Raw genomic sequence first — 19,134 nt, 5'->3', positions numbered from 1 at the left:
CGAACCGGCCCGAATGCTGGGGAACGGCTGAATGGATACACGGAGACACCCGTGATCATGTTTGATAGCCGCTGCATGGGTCACAGAACTGTAGAGGTCACGCAGTAAAGCTGTCGAGATTCTGGATTAGATGGATGGATTTCACAAAATATTGGCGGGAAAGTTCCTAATTTGATTTTATTCGTTTGAAAATTCGTGATTTTTAAAAAGAAGGCGTGCCCTTTAAACCCCACCCCTTTACCCAATCATCATTAGGGGATTAACATATCATGCTTACATGTACCAATGTGATTTTACAAACTCAAAGAAATTAGGCACACTGTTGACCACGATGTTGTCATTACTAAAGATATTAAGTTAATATAACTTGACATTACTTAAAATACTAAGTTTTGGCATCAAAACCTTAACAGGATTGTTTAACTTACTCGTTAGGCAGCAAAAAACTTTAAATTAATATTTTAAGTGCTCTGTATTTAGCCTACCCAATTCACCTGTACCGCATGTCTTCGAACTGTGGAGCACCGGAGAACATGCAAACTCCACACAGAAACGCCAACAGAGCCGAGGCTCGAACCAGCGACCCAGTGACCATCTTGCTGTGATTTGACAGCACTACCTACTGCGCCACTGCTCCGTTTACATGTATCAATGTGATTTTACAAACTCAAAGAAATTAGGCACACTGTAAACCCCGCTGTTGTCAATACTAAAGATATTAAGTTAATATAACTTGACATTACTTAAAATGCTAGGTTTTGGCATCAAAACCTAAACAAGAGTGTTTAACTTACTTGTTAGGCAACAAAAAACTTTTTATTAATATTTTAAGTGCTCAGTTCATACCACTTCTGTAGAGACTCTTGATAAATAAGGGACTAAGCCGAAGGAAAATAAAGGAATGAAAGTATGATTTCAAATCTTTATACTTCACCACAGGGGCGATGCAGTGGCGCAGTGCTGTCACCTCACAGCAAGAAGATCACTGGTTCAAGCCTCAGCTGGGTCACTTGCCGTTTCTGTGTGGAGTTTGCATGTTCTCCCTGCGTTTGTGTGGGTTTCCTCCGGGTGCTCCGGTTTCCCCCACAGTCAGACATGTGGTAAATGTGAATTGGGTAAGCTAAATTGTCTAGAGTGTATGAGTGTGAATAAGTGTATATGGATGTTTCCCAGAGATGGGTTGCAGCTGGAAGGGCATCTGTTGAGTAAAGCATATTGTTAAAGGACAATATTGCAACTACACATTTAAAAAAAGACCATACTTTTTTAAAATTAACCAAAACATATTTTACAGATTTTTTATGAAGCAATAAAAATGCAGCTTTTTTTCCTGAAAACAATTTTAGCATTGACACAAAATAAATGAAATCGAGAAAACAAACATGGTGTGTGTGTGTGTTATTTAAATAATTTAAAACTTTTTATTATAATTATTGTTATATTTTTATCAAATGTATTGTTGTTGTTTTTTTGTCATTATATCTTATCTGTACTATTATTATTTTTTCCTTTTTAATATATTTTATATTTGAAGTGCTTTGGCAATACTGTACTGAATGTCATGCCAATATAGCAACTTGAACTTGCGTGTGTGTGTGTGTGTGTGTGTGTGTGTAAGTGTAATGCAATGCAAATGCAAAAAATAATTTACATTTCTCAAACTTTTGTAGACATGGCTAAAATTCAAGAAAACGTTTTCTTATCTGTTTTTGTCGTTTGATCTTTTCATGAAACCCTGAATGCAGCAAATTTTAGTTTTCTCTTCTCTCTCTCTCTCTCTCTCTCTCTCTCTCTCTCAATTCAATTCAATTTAATTTAATTCAATTAAATTCTATTCAATTCAATAATTGCTTTTATATAATAAAATATGTAATAATTTGGCCTGACAAATGTTCCAAATGTATTGCCAAAGCAGTTATAAAGTAACATATACAATAAAAACAGTACACACAGTAAATAGTAGTAGTAGTAGTAAAAAACAAAACAAAAAAAAGATATTTACATAAAATAATTAAAACATCAACAATACATCATATTATTCTATATATCACATTAATATTTAATATATCATATTATTATTCAACGTATCATATTATTCATACAAATCAATACAAAAATAGATCAGAATAAACTGTACATTTAACAAATCAACATTTTAGGATAAAACAGTAATAAAAACAATAATAATCTGTATATTTACAATGATTCATTCATAATCATCTGTGTGTGTGTGTGTGTGTGTGTGTGTGTGTGTGTGTGTGTGTGTGTGTGTGTGTGTGTGTGTGTGTGTGTGTGTGTGTGTGTGTGTGTTTGCAGGCGCATCACTGATGTTTTTATTGGTCTGCTCTCTCTTTTTGTTCTCTCTCTCTCTCTCTCTATCTCTCTCTCTCTCTCTCTCTACTAGTTTTTTTTCTGTCACGGATTTTATTCTGGATACAATTTAATCTCTGACACAAAACAAATGAAATCGAGGGAACAAATGTGTTTGTGCACATAAGAGTGTGTGAGTGTGTATGAGTGTGTGTGTACATAATGCAATGCAAATACAAAAATCAGCATTCTTCAAACTTTTGTAGACTCGACTCACACTCAAGAAAGCATTTTCTCATCCCTTTTTTTGTCATTTGATCTTTTCATAAAACAATAAATGCAGTAAATTATATTTTTCTCCTATTTCTCTCTCTCTCTCTATTATAGTTTTCTTCTGTCATGGATTTTATTCTGAATACAATTTCATCTCTGACACAAAACAAATGAAATCGAGGGAACGAGAGCGCAGTGTGTGTGTGTGTGTGTGTGTTTGTGTGTGTCTGAAGTATTTGTGTGCAGCATGTTGAAGTGTATTTTTGCTGTGATCTCAGCTCAGTGCTGTTTGATGAACATCTTAACCTACTTAGTGCAATTAGCGCTTCATTAGAAAGGCTAACTAACTATTGCTTCTCGGCGTAATGATTTGCAACAGTGTGCACATTAAAGTAGATAATCAATGGCCGCTCCAGCCTGACGCCAGCACTGCAGTGGAGCAGCGTTTAATTGCAGAACGTTTCTCTCAGCCTCAGATTTCTCTTCCCTAATGAAGTGTCATCCCGAAGAAGAAGAAGAAAAAAAAAGCCGTATTGATTTTTTTCGCCAGTCAGCCTTGGCCACAAATATGTAATTATCCGTTTTAGATGTGGCAGGGGGATGGGTGTAATCTATAGCAGCTCGCCTTTGAGCCGCGCTGACAGAGACACACACTGCTTTTACCCTTTTCAAAATATCTGATGAATGAACTTTACACAAAATGTTGTTCTGTTCTGGAGCGCCGCCGCCACAGATAAAAACTGCGATTCTACAGACATCTGCATCTGCCTTTCTGCAGCAGCGCTGTTTACATTGAACACACACAGGCATATGCACACGAAGTCCGAATGTAATGTCACTCACGACTCGTTTTACTTCTTGTTGTCGCCAGTGTTGGGTGTAATTAGTTACTAAGTAACTAGTTACTGTAATTAGATTACTTTTATGCAGAATAAGTAAAGTAAGGGATTACTATTCATTCATTACCCCTAGTTTGTCACGGGGGCATGAATGAAATGTTCATGAGTGAAAGTGAAACTGCCGAACTGCAGTTAAAGTCACGCAAAATTACAGGAAACTCTTACATAAAAGCACGTAAACACCTTAAAGGGCCATGAAACCTGCTTGTTTCAGCAGGGTGTTTTCACACCTCTCCTTAAGAAAAAGCCAGAAAAGTGGGCGTGTCCAGCTCTGTTTAGGGGGGAGTGTCGCAGGAGCAAAAGAGTGATGGTGTGGGAGTGTCGATTTGACCACGCGCTGAGTTTCAGAGTCAAAACACACACACACACACACACACACACACACACACACAGGGGGGAAAGTGACAGTGTTTACATGGACATCTGTAATCGAATTATTTGGCAAATTATTAAATGGTGGACTTTAACTGCAGTTTGGCTCTTTCATTCAGGGAATTCATTCATGCCCCTCGCGACAAACGAGATATTTGATTCGCGGAACTGCTCTAAGCGTGTATTTTGCATACAATTTTTGATACCGCACGGCGAATGAGAAAAAAAATAAGTTCTGCATTTCTCTGTAACTTAGATGCACTCGGCAGGTAGCGTCAGAAAGCCGCGTGTGTTATTCCGGTCACAAAATGCGGTGAAAATCCTACACGAGGGTGATAGTTTGGTTGTGGTGCTAACATGTTTACACCCGGTGCAATAGTTTGTTCGATACAAACAAACTGAATAAACAAAGAGCACTGGTCGCTCACTTACCAAATCTGTAGAGACAGGACAATCACCAGCAACTAGAGCCGCGTCTTTATTAAGAGGTGACGAGCAGCAAATCCGGATCTCCATTTGCAGAAGAGAACAGCTCTCGGGTAAACAATGTTCTTAGACATGTAAGTTATTGCTGTCGCGCTTCGCGTTGTGTACACTGTAATCCACACGTGAGTAAGAGCTCTCACAGGGAGAAAATGAAAACAAAACTTGACTTCAGCAAATTATGAAAGCAACACTTCACGCTTGTTTTGCCAACACAATGTGGCGTCTCTGCCGTCTACACTGTAACATTAATGAATATTAATGAAGTTGCACAAAAGAGCGCGCTGATTGGTTTGTACCAAGCCTTACTCATGCATTAATGCAGCACACTGGGAGACGTAATACGGGACGCCCCGGTACAGACGTCCAGTCTGCACGCTGGAATACACGCTAAAATCTCATGGCCGTGACGCAGCTTCAAAAATTCGTTTCAAACCGGAAGTACGAAATTGCTTGAAATAACGCAAAAACAACCAATTTACACTTTTTAGTGAGATATCTGTGTCCTAATAGTGTTTTTAGCAGTGTGGGACACATATACGACTGTCAACAGCTCAAAACATGTGTTTTGGTGTTTCGTGACCCTTTAAGTATATTATTGTTTATTAAGGCAAATAACTAGACTACAGATGTCCATGTAAGCATAGTCAGTCGTGTCTTCGAAGTAAGTGAAAGATCCAGAAGGGCATCCTGCTGATTTGATTCAGAAGGGCACTTTTTTGTCAGACGGCTCCCCGGTCAGGTATACATCAAGCTAAAATATCAAGAAAAGTCATCATCCGCTTGTTAAGTGGTGACGTGTTTGTGACGTATGTAATACTGTTTCCGGGTCCAAGCCGCCACTCATTTGAGTGGAGAAATCAATCGTTTTATTCCTATCACACATTAAAGTTAATTTTATATAACGTAATAGCGTACACAACAATCTCTGGGCTTGCTGCATAACAAATACCAAAAATGTAACAATTTATAAAAAAAATAATCACTTTCTGGCCATCGGATATTAGGCATGGACATATATATTGCGATCGTGATTTTCGAAAGCATTAAATTGTTTTGTAAACGTTTATTATTGCCGTTTCATGAGTCTCCCCATTCAGTTGAGCATTCATTCAGAGCGCTTGGACGCGGAAGCCGCTTCGCGTGACGTCACACTTAACAAGCAGATAGCTTGTGTAGAATAGACCCAGTTCCCAACTCTGAGAATAGATTACAGGTGATATTTTTTTAATCGCTTGATAAAAGTCTCGTGTTAATGCAGCATGTTAACGCCGATAACGGCCCACTGCTATTTATGATGTACTTGTTTAAATACTTCGCATAAATTCAACAGTTCTAGATCAAACAATTATGTGAAGCAGAGTAATTAATTGATCAAGTAGACTGAAACATGCTTGAAAAATTTTGTCTTTTTCTGTTCATGAAACTAATCTTCATGCCATAATTTTGTCCACCTTGTCATACGGTTTGTTTGTTTGGTCACTTAACAAATGATATCTTGGAGCCAATAGCTAGACTGTACAATAGAGCCTATAAGATCCACAATAGACTTGGATGAGCACATCATTGTTTTGCTCTATTACTCTCTAATGCTTTATCATTTCAAAATTAAGTCTTACTGGTAACTAAATTTGTCAGTAAGGTACTGCAAATTTTACAGTAAATTATAATTATTAAAGTGTGCTTGTTCATTTACAGTCTTACTGGCAACCAGATGTGCCACTAAATTACTGTAAATTTTACAGTAAATTATAATTATTAATTTAAAGTGTGCTTGTACATTTACAGTCTTACTGGCAACCAGATTTGCCACTAAGTTACTGTAAATTCTACAGTAAATTGTAAATAATAATTTACAGTGTTCTTGTGAATTTACAGTCTTACTGGTAATCAAATTTGCTAGCAAGCTACTGTCAATTTTACAGTAAATTCTAATAATTAATTTACATTCTGCTTGTAAATTTAGGTCTGACTGGCAACCAAAATTGCCAGTAAATTGCTCAAAATTTTACTGTAAATTGTAAGTAATTATTCACAGTGTGCTTGTAAATTTAGTTTTGCTGACAAATAAGTTTGCCACTAAGTTACTGTACATTTTACAGTAAATTGTAATTATTAATTTACAGTGTGCTTGTACAATTGCAGTCTTACTGGAAACCAGATTTTCCAGTATGTTTCTGTGCATTTTGCAGTAAATTGTATTTAATAATTTAAAGTGTGCTTCTTAATTTAGTCTTTCAATTAAATTTGCCACTAAGTTACTGTAAATTATACAGTAAATTGTAATTAATAATTTACAGTTTGCTTGTAAATTTAGTCTTACTAACAGCCAGATTTACCAGTAAGTTATTGTAAATTTTACAGTAAATTGTATTCATTAATTTACAGTGTGCTTGTGAATTTACAGTCTTACTGGTAACCAAATTTGCCACTACGTTACTGTAAATTTTACAATAAATTGTAATTAAAAATATACACTGTGCTTGTACATTTACAATCCAACTGGCAACTAAATTTGTCACTACGTTACTGTAAATTTTGCAGTCAACTGTAAAAAATACTTTACAGCGATCTTGTAAATTTACAGTCTTACTGGTAACCAAGTTTGCTAGTAAGTTTCTGTCGTTTTACGGTAAATTGTAATTATTAATTTACAGTGTTCTTATAAATTTAGTTTTGATAACAACTAAATTTGCCAGTAAGTTACTGTACATTTTACAGTAAATTGTAGTTATTAACGTACACACATACTCTAACAGTCTTACTGGCAACCACATTTGTTAAAAAGTAATTGTAAATTTTACAGTAAATTGTAATTATTAATTTATACTCTGCTTGTACATTTACAGTCCTACTGGCAACCAAAATTGCCAGAACATTATCTTAACATTTACTGTAAATTGTAAGTAATTATTCACAGTGTGCTTGTAAATTTAGTTGTGCCGGTACGTTACTGTACATTTTACAGTATGTTGTAAGTATTAATTTACAGTGTGCTTGTACATTTTCAGTACCACTGGCAACCAAAATTGACAATAAATTGCTGTAAATTTTACTGTAAATTGTAATTATTAATTTAGAGTGTGCTTGTGAATTTACAGTCCCAATGGTAACCAAATATGCCAGTAGGTTACTGTAAATTTTACAATACATTGTAATTAATAATTTACACTGTGCTTGTACATTTACAATCCAACTGGCAACTAAATTTGTCACTACGTTACTGTAAATTTTGCAGTCAACTGTAAAAAATACTTTACAGCGATATTGTAAATTTACAGTCTTACTGGTAACCAAGTTTGCTAGTAAGTTTCTGTCGTTTTACAGTAAATTGTAATTATTAATTTACAGTGTTCTTATAAATTTAGTTTTGATAACAACTAAATTTGCCAGTAAGTTACTGTACATTTTACAGTAAATTGTAGTTATTAACGTACACACATACTCTAACAGTCTTACTGGCAACCACATTTGCTAAAAAGTAATTGTAAATTTTACAGTAAATTGTAATTATTAATTTATACTCTGCTTGTACATTTACAGTCCTACTGGCAACCAAAATTGCCAGAACATTATCTTAACATTTACTGTAAATTGTAAGTAATTATTCACAGTGTGCTTGTAAATTTAGTTGTGCCGGTACGTTACTGTACATTTTACAGTATGTTGTAAGTATTAATTTACAGTGTGCTTGTACATTTTCAGTACCACTGGCAACCAAAATTAAAAGTAAATTGCTGTAAATTTTACAGTAAATTGTAATTATTAATTTAGAGTGTGCTTGTACATTTGCATTCTGCTGGAAGCCAAATTTGCCACTACTTTACTGCCGATTTTACAGTAAATTTTAATTATTAATTTACAGTGTGCTTGTACATTTGCAGTCCCACTGGTAACCAAATATGCCAGTAAGTTACTGTAAAGTTTACAGTAAATTGCATTTATTAATGTACAGTCGAAGACCAAGGCCCCATAACACAATTCAAAAGTATAAATAAATAAAAGGAAAATATTAAAATAAAAACGTGAATCACAAAATATAGACAATTTTTACAGAGCAGTGCTGTAAGTTTTCTGGTCCAGAGTCACACATTTCCAAATATAAGTGAGTAGCCTGCAGCAAAACACAACGTCCGACTCCATATATATAACAGAGAACACACACACACTTATACATGTACACATATGTGCACACACACACACAGATTTCCCCAGACTTCACTTATCGGAAGCTTCCTCCTTTAAAACTTCAGCTTTTCCTCTTTTCCTGCAAGCGCTTTCTCTTTTCTCTCTCTCTCTCTCCCCCTCATCCGTCTTTCTCTCATCCGTCTGAGTACAGGGATGGACGAGCGAGCCTTAAGTCGGCCCCCCGCTGCGCTGCCCTTCACCATAATAAAAAGCCATTACCTTGACCGCTGACATGCGTTGCTGCGCTGCGAGGAAAGGAGAGGCCGGGCCTGATATTTATTGATGAAAGTGTGAGCTGGCGATCTGCAGCACTGAGTGGAGATCATACAGCTGTCAGAGCCGACAGGCCTCAGAACAGTGACAGCAGCTCAACATGCTGGCGGGAGCATCATTCATTTATCAACCGCGCTCAAAACAAGCTGCAAAAACAACCCTGCAGCCGCCGCATTACCTTCTACACTTATAACCTGTGTGTGTGTGTGTGTGTGTGTGTGTATCAGCAGCAGGCTCCTGGTTAAGCGCTAGTTTGATATGAGGTGAATGAGTCCACTAGCTGCTGTTAAATATTCAAACTGTGCTGATCCTCCAGAGGTGAATAACATTATTCTCAGAGAAAGCGACGAGAGAACAAAGGCTTGACCTGAGCTCTGCGGTCATCACTGATATGACGTTCAGCTCTTCTCTCACTCTCTGCTCGCTGATCTTCCTCTTTTAAACACAATGACACAGTAATAAAAGCACAGCTGCGCTGATCACACACACACTATTTGCAGCACGGCACTGACTGACTCTGGCTGAGCTCCAGTTTACACATCTTCAACACTGAGGCCTTGTTTACACGAGTGCGTTTTAGTTTTAAAACTGCGTTTTAGATATTAAAAATGATCGGCGTCCACACTAGCGTTTCACCTAGCGTTTCTGAACATATCTCCGTCCACACTACGCTACCAAAAACGTATATCACGTGACCATTGGCGCACTCTGGGCATGCGCGTTTGTGTATAAACAGGAAGCATGTGTCTCGCTCGGCATTTGGTTATTGTTAGTCAACAAACGCCGGTTGAACAATGAACGCGATGGCAAATAAAGCAAGAGAGATATTTTTGTGGACAGACGACGAGGTCGAGTTGTAAACGTAACAAATGAATAACTGCGCAATGCCGCCTAAAACAGACAATAGTGCAAACAGCGCTCCCATTTCTGAGTCCGTGTTGTTGTTTACAGTGAAGGCTGGTCTGCTGTCTTCCGCTAGCGTTAAAGCCATGTGTTATAGTCATGTGATAGGGGCTTGACGAATAAGGGAAGGATACGCAATGACACAAAAGCCCCAATCAGCTAGCGAATCTCAGCAGCTCCGCCTCCGTTTTCAGATGTCTCCGTTTTTCCCCATCCACACTGAGACGGAGCAGCAGCGCTTCAGAATGAAAACAGCCTCTCCAGCGTTTCCAAAATGCTCCGTTTTCAGTGCTCGAAAACTCCGGCGTAGTGTGAATGGATGGCGTAACCGTAGCAAAACTTATGCGTTTTCAAACTAAAACACATTTGGGTAAACGGGGCCTGAGAAGCATAGTATTTACAGCACTCGTAAAGTACTAGGGTTTGGGATTTTAATATTTGTTTATTTAAATTTAGAAGTTTAGTGGGGAAAAATATGTTTTTAAATACAAGTGCAATCATGTGGAACAAACTACCAAAATTGATCAAGGAAATAAAAGATTTAAGGAGGTTCAAAAAAGCTATCAAAAGATGGTTGTTTGATGAGGTTAATTAGTTTGCATGGTGGACGAGGATGTTTTATTTGATATATTATTTGAGTGTAAATAGGGTTGCGGCTGGAAGGCCATTAGCTGTGTGGAGCATATGCTGGATTAGTTGACTGTTCATACCGCTGTGGCGACTGTTTGTTTTGTGCATCATTGGTATTTCGAAGCCATACATTGTTGTATTTAACAGAGGACCACAATGCAAATAAGTCCAGGGCTTTTTTGTGTTTTTATCCTCAACAGTTTTTATTGCAAAGTGTATGGGATACTTTTTGTACAGCTTTTCTAAAATCTGTCAAATAAAATTTAACAAAAATGTAAGATCCTCCAATCTTTTTATAAATATTATCTTGGATAAGGGCGATGCAGTGGCGCAGTGGGAAGCACGTTCGCCTCACAGCAAGAAGGTTGCTGGGTTGCTGGTTCGAACCTCGGCTCAGGTGGTGTCTCTGTATGGAGTTTGCATGTTTTCCCTACGCTTGCGTGGGTTTCCTCCGGGTTTCCTCCGGTTTCCCCCACTGTCCAAAGACATGCGGTACAGGTGAATTGGGTAGGCTAAATTGTCTGCAGTGTACGAGTGTGTGTGTGAATATGTGAATGTTTCCCAGAGATGGGTTGCGGCTGGAAGGGCATCCGCTGTGTAAAAACTTGCTAGATAAGTCCGCTATGGCGACCCCAGATTAATAAAGGGACTAAGCCGACAAGACAATGAATGAATATTTTGTGTCCAAAGGATATCAGTGGATGTGACATCACTTCCTGCCCGCTCTTGTTCTCTGGCTGGTTCACACTGTGCTGGAGGTGCATTAGCAGAGCCTTTCTATCTATCTGTGTCGTGTGTGTGTGGGTGTGTGTGTGTGAGATAGGAAACTGATGTTGGACACAGAGTGACTGTGGTGCGACGCTGTTCTCTTAATGGATGTTGGGTGTAAATGTACAGTAATTAATGCTGAACAGATGTTCTCTGCTTCTTCATGACTAATATGTCTGGCCAGGCCAATTACATGCAATTAATCTATGTTGATGATGCAGATATTAGGATCAGGGAAACATCAGCGCCACGCTTTGCTTGTCTAATAACGGCTTTCTGAAGCACTAAATCATATGTGCAGGACTTCATAATATCTATCTATCTGTCTCTGTCTGTCTGTCTATATCTATCATATACAGTTGAAGTCAGAATTATTAGCCCCCCTGAATTGTTAGCGCTCCTGTTTATTTTTTCCCCCAATTTCTGTTTAATGGAGGGCAGATTGTTTCAGCACATTTCTAAGCATAATAGTTTTAAAAACTTATTTTTAATAACTGATTTATTTTATCTTTGCCATGATGACAGTAAATAATATTTTACCTGATGTTTTTCAAGACACTTCTACACAACTTAAAGTGACATAAAAGGCTTAACTAGGTTAATTAGGTTAATTAGGCAGGTTAGGGTAATTAGGCAAGTTATTGTATAATGATGGTTTGTTCTGTAGATTATCAAAAATTAATAAATTAACTTAAAGGGGTTAATAATTTTGTCCCAAAAATGTTTTTTAAAAAATTGATAACTGCTTTCATTCTAGCCGAAATAAAACAAATAAGACTTTCTCCAGAAGAAAAAATATTATCAGACATACTGTGAAAATTTCCTTGCTCTGTTCAAAGTTATTTAGGAAATATTTAAAAAAGAAAAAAAAATATCAAAAGGGGGCTAATAATTCTGACTTCAACTGTATCTGTCTATCTATCCATCCGCCTACCTGTCTGTCTGTCTTTCTGTCTGTCTATTTAGCTATCATACATTTATCTATCCATTCGTCTGTTCATCCATCATGCCGAATTCAAACCTCGTTGTCATGGTCAACTCCTCTCTGCATGTCAAGTCCGCCGATGTAACTGGTAACATTGGGAAAGCCGTCCATTCGGATGTAAGTGGTCAGCTGGTAATCACAAAAATGAAAGGCGTCATACCGCCATTCATTTACATTTACATTTAGTCATTTAGCACAGGGCTTCCCAAACTTTTCAGGCCGTGACCCCCAAAATGACAATGCCAGTGACTCGCGACCCCCAATATCCTCTGAGGTGGTTATAAATACAGAAACCTTGCATGCTATGGAGCACACACACCAATAGACCCAAGTCTATTCTTCTTTTAATTTTTTTAATGTATGAGAGCTGGAAATGGGCCACAAAGTTTAACCGGGTGTTATGAAATCTGCTGCATCTGACGCTATTGCTGTGTCTTTAATACAATGTTATTACCCCAGGGGTTGCAATCCAATAGAAGTAGTAACTATAAGCTACTATAGTAACTATATATGGTAAAAACAACTATTTTTTTCTCTTCAGAAGGTTATGGATAAAATATGGTAATTCTTATGGTTTAATAAAAATAAATAGATTTTTGGAAACCACCAGGCGACCCCCCCTTCATTGTCGACTTACAAATGAGGACAAGGAAGCAATTTACACAACTATAAGAGCAACAATGAATAAGTGCTGTAGGCAAGTTTCAGGTCTGTAAAGTCTAAGAAGGAAAAGAAGGAAAGCATTAGTAATTTTTTTTGGGGTACAGTTAGTGGTATATCCAGAGAGGCAATTGCAGATTAAGAAGTGAAGTGGAGACTAAATAGTTGAGTTTTTAGTGGTTTCTTGAAGACAGCGAGTGACTCTGCCGTTCTGATGCAGTTAGGGAGTTCATTCCACCAACTGGGCAGATTGAACGCGAGAGTTCGGGAAAGTGATTTCTTCCCTCTTTGTGATGGAACCACGAGGCGACGCTCATTCACAGAACGCAAGTTTCTGGAGGGCACATACATCTGCAGAAGTGAGAGCAGATAAGAAGGAGCAAAGCCAGAAGTCGCTTTGTAGGCAAACATCAGAGCTTTGAATTTGACACGAGCAGCAACTGGCAGCCAGTGCAAACGGATGAGCAGCGGAGTGACATGTGCTCTTTTAGCTTCATTAAAGACCACTCGTGCTGCTGCGTTCTGGAGCAGCTGAAGAGGTTTGATAGAGTTAGCTGGAAGCCTGGCTAGTAGAGAGTTGCAGTAATCCAGTCTGGAGAGAACAAGAGCTTGAACAAGGAGTTGAGCTGCATGTTCAGTGGATTCGCTTTAAAGACGAAATGCAGCCAAACGTACATCTGGCTATGTAATTCACAATCTCCAGGAATGTATATAGGGCTACGTTTTCAGAATGAGTCTGTGTTGATCCTATCCCTGACAGTGTGTGTGTGTGTCTGTGTGATCAATACACAAGCCAGTGATTAAATTCAGTCATGTTTAGGGAAGCTTCATTTTCCGAGCTTCAGTGATCAGGAAAGGCCTTTTAGTCTGACATTTGGAAAGCCGCCTCACCCCGCAGAAGAGCTTCATATCTTTTGTTTGTCACTCATATTTTTTCTTCTTCCCCCCCAGTGAAGCATTTTCTGCCAATAAATTATCCCGGGCTCCTCCAAAAAAAAAAAAGTCATTACGCATTTATTTTGATCCCGCTTCATAATTCACAGCCTGCCGCACAATGTATTTCCTCGACAACAACAACAAAAAAAAAAAGCGCGGGTAACTCGTTGATGCAGAGCGAAGTTATGATTCATTTATACTGCTGTGACAGAATAATACGGACATGTCAAGATGCATTAAAACTGCTCAACGTCTCGCTTTTTATTTTTAGATCCAATTGAGATTTTTACTGATCTTGAAAAATATACGCCGTTCGGTGTTTACTTCACCTTTTGGAGACGATGTGTTATTGTCCCAATTAATTTGTTATTCCTGTCACCGCAAGGCATGGTATGCGCGTCAAAACTGTCATCTCTCTCTCTCTCTCTGCAAGAATGCCATTTAATTTGACTGTAAACTCCTTCATGACGGTGGAGAGTTTTCACCGAGAGCCTCTTAAGCTAAGTAAACACTGATTTGATTGCTCATCACGGTGATGTATGGGAAATCAAGGGTGTCTTTGCTCATCTCGGCTCACAGATCGCATGTGTTTGGAAATGCCTGTGAAGACGGAGCGCCTGTTTTGACGCTCATCATGAAGGCATAATCTGACCATTTAGCTCTCTCTGCGAAATGTGGATATTTGTTATTTTAGTGCGTATTGCTGTGAAATGAGCAGCTGACTGGTTCAGGATTGAATATCGGGGTGTGGAGCCCTGGGATGGCCAATTATAGGCTGTTAAATGGTGTCAAGTTTTGATTTTAGCTGCACTTTTCTTGCACCACACAATCTCTATTAGAGACAGGTCAGGACTGCAGGCAGGCCAGTCCAGTAGCTGTATCCTCCGTAGCAGGACTCTGTAATGTGTGGCAGAATGTGGTTTTGCATTGTCTCGTTGAAATATGCATGGGTGTCCCTGGAAAAGAAGGCAGCGTATTGTGCTCCAAAATGTACTTTTCAGAAGTGCAAGTTACCATTGCCAGAGCACTGACAAAACCCTTTACCATGACAGACCCTGACTTTTGAACTTGTCGCTGGTAACAGTCTGGATGATCCTTTTCTTCTTTGGTCTGGAGCACACAATGTTTATTTCTCCAAACAAATACCTGAAATGCTGATTCATCTGACCACAGTACATGTTTCCACTGTGTGATGGTCCATCCCAAATGCAAGTGCTTTTGGACACTGTTAACATAGGGCTTCCTTTTAGCACATTACAGTTTTAACAGGGATTTTTGGATGTAACTACAAATTGTGGGACTTGACAAAGGTTTGCCGCAGTGGTCCTGAGCTCATGTGGTAATATCGCTTCTAGGTGGCTGAGCATACTTGATGCAGCGCCGCCTGAGGGATCAGAGATCACGTTGCTTAGGCTTGCACCCTCGTCCTTTACGCACTGAAATTGCTCTAGATTCTTTGAATCTTTTAATGATGTTCTGCACTATTAAAGGTGAAATATCCAAATGTCTGCCCATCTTTCTTTGAGGAACATTGTTTTTAAACATTTCAATATTTTTCTCAGGTGTTGGTTGGCAAACTGCCGATCTTCGGCCCATGTTTGCTCCTAAAGCAGTGGTCCCCAACCTTTTTATCACTGCGGACCGGTCAACGTTTGTCAATTTTACAACGGTGGGCTGGGCGGGGGGGGGTTGGGGGGGGGGGGGGTTCATCACGTGAACACAGCTGCTGCGCTCGTGCATCCAGGTTAATCATGAATAACTCAGTGCGCATGTGCTAGTTGCACTATCGCAGTCTGATTATGTTTCAATTAAGGTTTATATACATCAAATACATAACATCTGTGCCAAACATTTCAACTGACGAACATATTAACAATGATACAACCGTATAGCCGAATTAAATGTATGCATTGGCATGTTACAGCCCTAATGAGTATGATTATGTGAAACTCCATATAGATACATATTGCATTGATTTCGGGTACTTACTTAGCGATGCACACACACATATATGCATAATCCTTAAATGCTCTGCTGATTTGGACTCTATAATACCTGTTTTATAACTATGAACAACCACCACTGAGCTATATTCTAGCGATCGTTGTTCCCGCTCCGTGGTGGATTTTGCCATAGTCCATTTCACATGAGATGGCGGAGGTGAGTGGAAGAAATCAAGTCGCGGGGGGAATATTTTCTACAGAAATAATTTATGATTTCTAATGTGGCCCGGTACCAATTGTTCCACGGACCGGTACCGGTCCACGGCCCAGTGGTTGGGGACCACTGTCCTAAAGTACTAGACCTTTCTTGGATGCTGCTTTTGTACCAAATCATAATTGCAATCATCTGTTGACATCACCTGTTTTAAATCATATCAATATTTTACCATTTTACCTGATTACCAGCCCTAAACTGCTCCTGTCCCAACTTTTTTTTCAGCCAACATTAGATTACATGTTTATTAAAAAAATAAAAATACGAAATCATGAGGAACACATTAAAATGGTTTGTTAATATTGTCTGCAATTAAATACAAGTCAAAGTAACCACAATGTAGTCTGATTGTATATAACTTTTGTTAAAATGAACAACAACAAAAATCTAGCATGATGTTAAATCTAAATAAAAAGCTGGTGATGATTTGAAATGATAAAGTACACTATTTAAAACTATCGACAAAATTATACAACTCTCTACAACAAGACAAGATCTTTCTAAAGGCGTCCACAACAAAAATAGTATGTATCTGTCCAAGGAACATACAAATTTGTACATACAAATTTAAAATGTCATAAAAATGAAAAGGCATAATTTGAATTTAGCATGTCGTTTGTAATCGTATAATTATACTTTTAATCGTAAGATCGACTCAGCATGTCTGTCATGAAGATCTCACAAAGTGGTAATTTGAACTTTTTAAATCATAATTCTGACTTACTATGTCATAAATTTGACATCACTCACATCAATCTAATATTAATTATTATTATTATTATCATTATTATTATTAATTTTAATAGTAATAAAAGCAATAATGACTGGAGTGATACCTTAATTTGAAACTGCATACAATAAGAAAGCAGTTATTTAACATTTTAATACATATTTTACATATTTTAACTTTTTTATTATTTATTTTTTTACTATTTAACTTTTTTTTTAAGTATTTTTATTATTTAACAGAATCATTTTCTTAAAAAATACATGAAAAAAAAAAAACAACAACAACTGACTTCAAACTTTTGACCGGTATATATATATACCAGTATACATGCTAAGCATAATATATGTACTAAATATACTGTATATACAATAAGTTCACTGTGCTCTAATGTCCTCCACAGTCACCAGATCTCAATCCAATAGAGCAACTTTGGGATGTGGTGGAACGGGAAATTCGCATCATGCAAATCTGCAGCAACTGTGTGATGCTGTCATGTAAATATGGAGCAAAATCTTTGCGGAATATTTCCAATACCTTGCTGAATCTTTGCCACAAAATATTAAGGCAGTTCTGCAGACAAAAAGGGGTCCAACCCTGTACTGGTAAGGTGTACCTAATAAAGTGGCCGGTGAGTTTATACTGTTTATAAGCCACAGTCAAAGGGAACAAGGATTACCATAATGGCGAGTAATAAATCATCATTCCACAATGCAGTCCCATTTTACGTAACTTTTATCATAAACAACAACAGAAATCTAGTATTGACATCACTCTAAATGAAAAGCTGATAAATGATTTACAGCACACAATCATAACCCATTATAGAAAATGATATGCATTAAAAATATGTAAAAGTATACTAATTAAACTCTCCACAGCTTATTTTAATCATCACATTTTTATTTTCCTCTCTCTAGAAAGACAACAAGGTCTCCCTAAAGGCATCCACAACAAAAATAGCATGTATCTGTTCAGGGAGCTGGAGAGCTGGAAAATGCAGTGAACAACAGAGAAGGAAAGGCAAGGAGCATTTTTTTTTCTTCTTCTACCCCCGACCGCTGCAGCCTACAAGGATTTTTTGGTGTGCGCTGTTATGGTTCATCATTATTAAATGTCTCTTGTTAGATGGGAGAGGCGCTTTATCAAAAACAGCCATTCATCAGGAGCCGGGGCAGACAGCTCTCATCTGACCTCTGCTGCAATAATACGGCATCAACTAGGCCAACTACCCAGTTTAGCGGCGGAGCAGAGAGCAGCGACCGAAGGGAAGATTAAGTGCACTGCTTCAGCTCGGCGCTCCCCCGGGCTCCTCTGCCTGATGTTGTATTGATTGCAAAAGTTTACCAGTAAGTATCACAAACAACAATAGCCAGGTCAACGTTCACTGAGGCCTGAATGCTTATTCCCCGGTGGGAGGAGAGCCGGCGGAGATCTCTCTGGGCTAAAAGCTGAGCCATCATGGGGTTGAGATCGGGGGGCTGGACCGTGCACCGGACCACTCCTCCTGACATTTAGGGAAAAAGCGATATGTCAACGCGAGGAGAGCAAAGAGAGAGATAATTATAAGCCTTTGCATTATAAAAGGCTCCATCGACAAACTGTCCTCCGCATCTGCCATGCAGCGCCAGGGCCTGTTAGGAGCTCTCAGTACCCCTCTATCCATCTAATTACTCCTCTATCTTTTTCTGCCTCTCCTATATTTATAGTTGAAGTCTTTTTTTTCTTTTTCAAATATTTCCCAAATTATTTCCTATACACTTGTTTTATTTCTGCTAGAATAAAAGCAGTTAAAAAACGTTCATTCATTCATTTTCTTGTCGGCTTAGTCCTTTTATTAATTCGAGGTCGCCACAGCGGAATGAACCGCCAACTTATCCAGCAAGTTTTTTTTACGCAGCGGATGCCCTTCCAGCCGTAACCCATCTCTGGGAAACATCCACACACACACACTACGGACAATTTAGCCTACCCAATTCATCTGTACTGCATGTCTTTGGACTGTGGGAGAAACCGGAGCACCCGGAGGAAACCCACACGAACGCAGGGAGAACATGCAAACTCCACACAGAAACGCCAACTGAGCCGAGGCTCGAATTAGCGACCTTCTTGCAGTAAGGCGACAGCACTACCCACTGCACCACTGCTTCGCCCCGCTAAAAAACGTTTAAAGATCAATATTATTAGCCCTCCAAGCCCTTATTTACTGTTGGAGTTCCCAAGACTGGGTTGCAGCTGAATGATACCACAAAATAAATAAATAAAATAACTGAACTCAAGCAAAAAAAAAAAAAAAAAAAACTCTCTGCGAGTAAACTAGTGACCCAGCATTATTGAACTGAACTGAATCAACATTGATTTGCCTGAAGCTAAATAACGACACTATTATTTCTGTAGAGCTGATTTATAGCAAGATTTGTGTAATATTTAATGAAGTTTCATCATTCCTTGTTACTATTTATATCTGTAAAACCAACACATCTCACGGCAATTCCTAACTTTTGGATTTA

General features: G+C 38.3%; 1 long non-coding RNA gene across 1 annotated transcript in view; it reads left to right on the top strand.

Annotated features, from left to right (window-relative positions):
• LOC141376043 (uncharacterized) overlaps positions 1-18,905 on the top strand; it is a 23,199-nt gene extending 4,294 nt beyond the window's left edge. The window contains exons 3-4 of the long non-coding RNA XR_012385100.1: positions 17,545-17,647; positions 17,753-18,905. This is a non-coding gene — a long non-coding RNA (uncharacterized lncRNA). The remainder of the gene's footprint in view (positions 1-17,544; positions 17,648-17,752) is intronic.
• The last annotated feature ends 229 nt before the right edge of the window (positions 18,906-19,134 follow it).

Source organism: Danio rerio, chromosome 9 (assembly GCF_049306965.1).
Source record: "Danio rerio strain Tuebingen ecotype United States chromosome 9, GRCz12tu, whole genome shotgun sequence".
Classification (NCBI taxonomy): domain Eukaryota; kingdom Metazoa; phylum Chordata; class Actinopteri; order Cypriniformes; family Danionidae; genus Danio; species Danio rerio.
The sequence above is the reverse complement of the archived record's forward strand: the minus strand, read 5'-3'. Positions and strand labels throughout refer to the sequence as shown.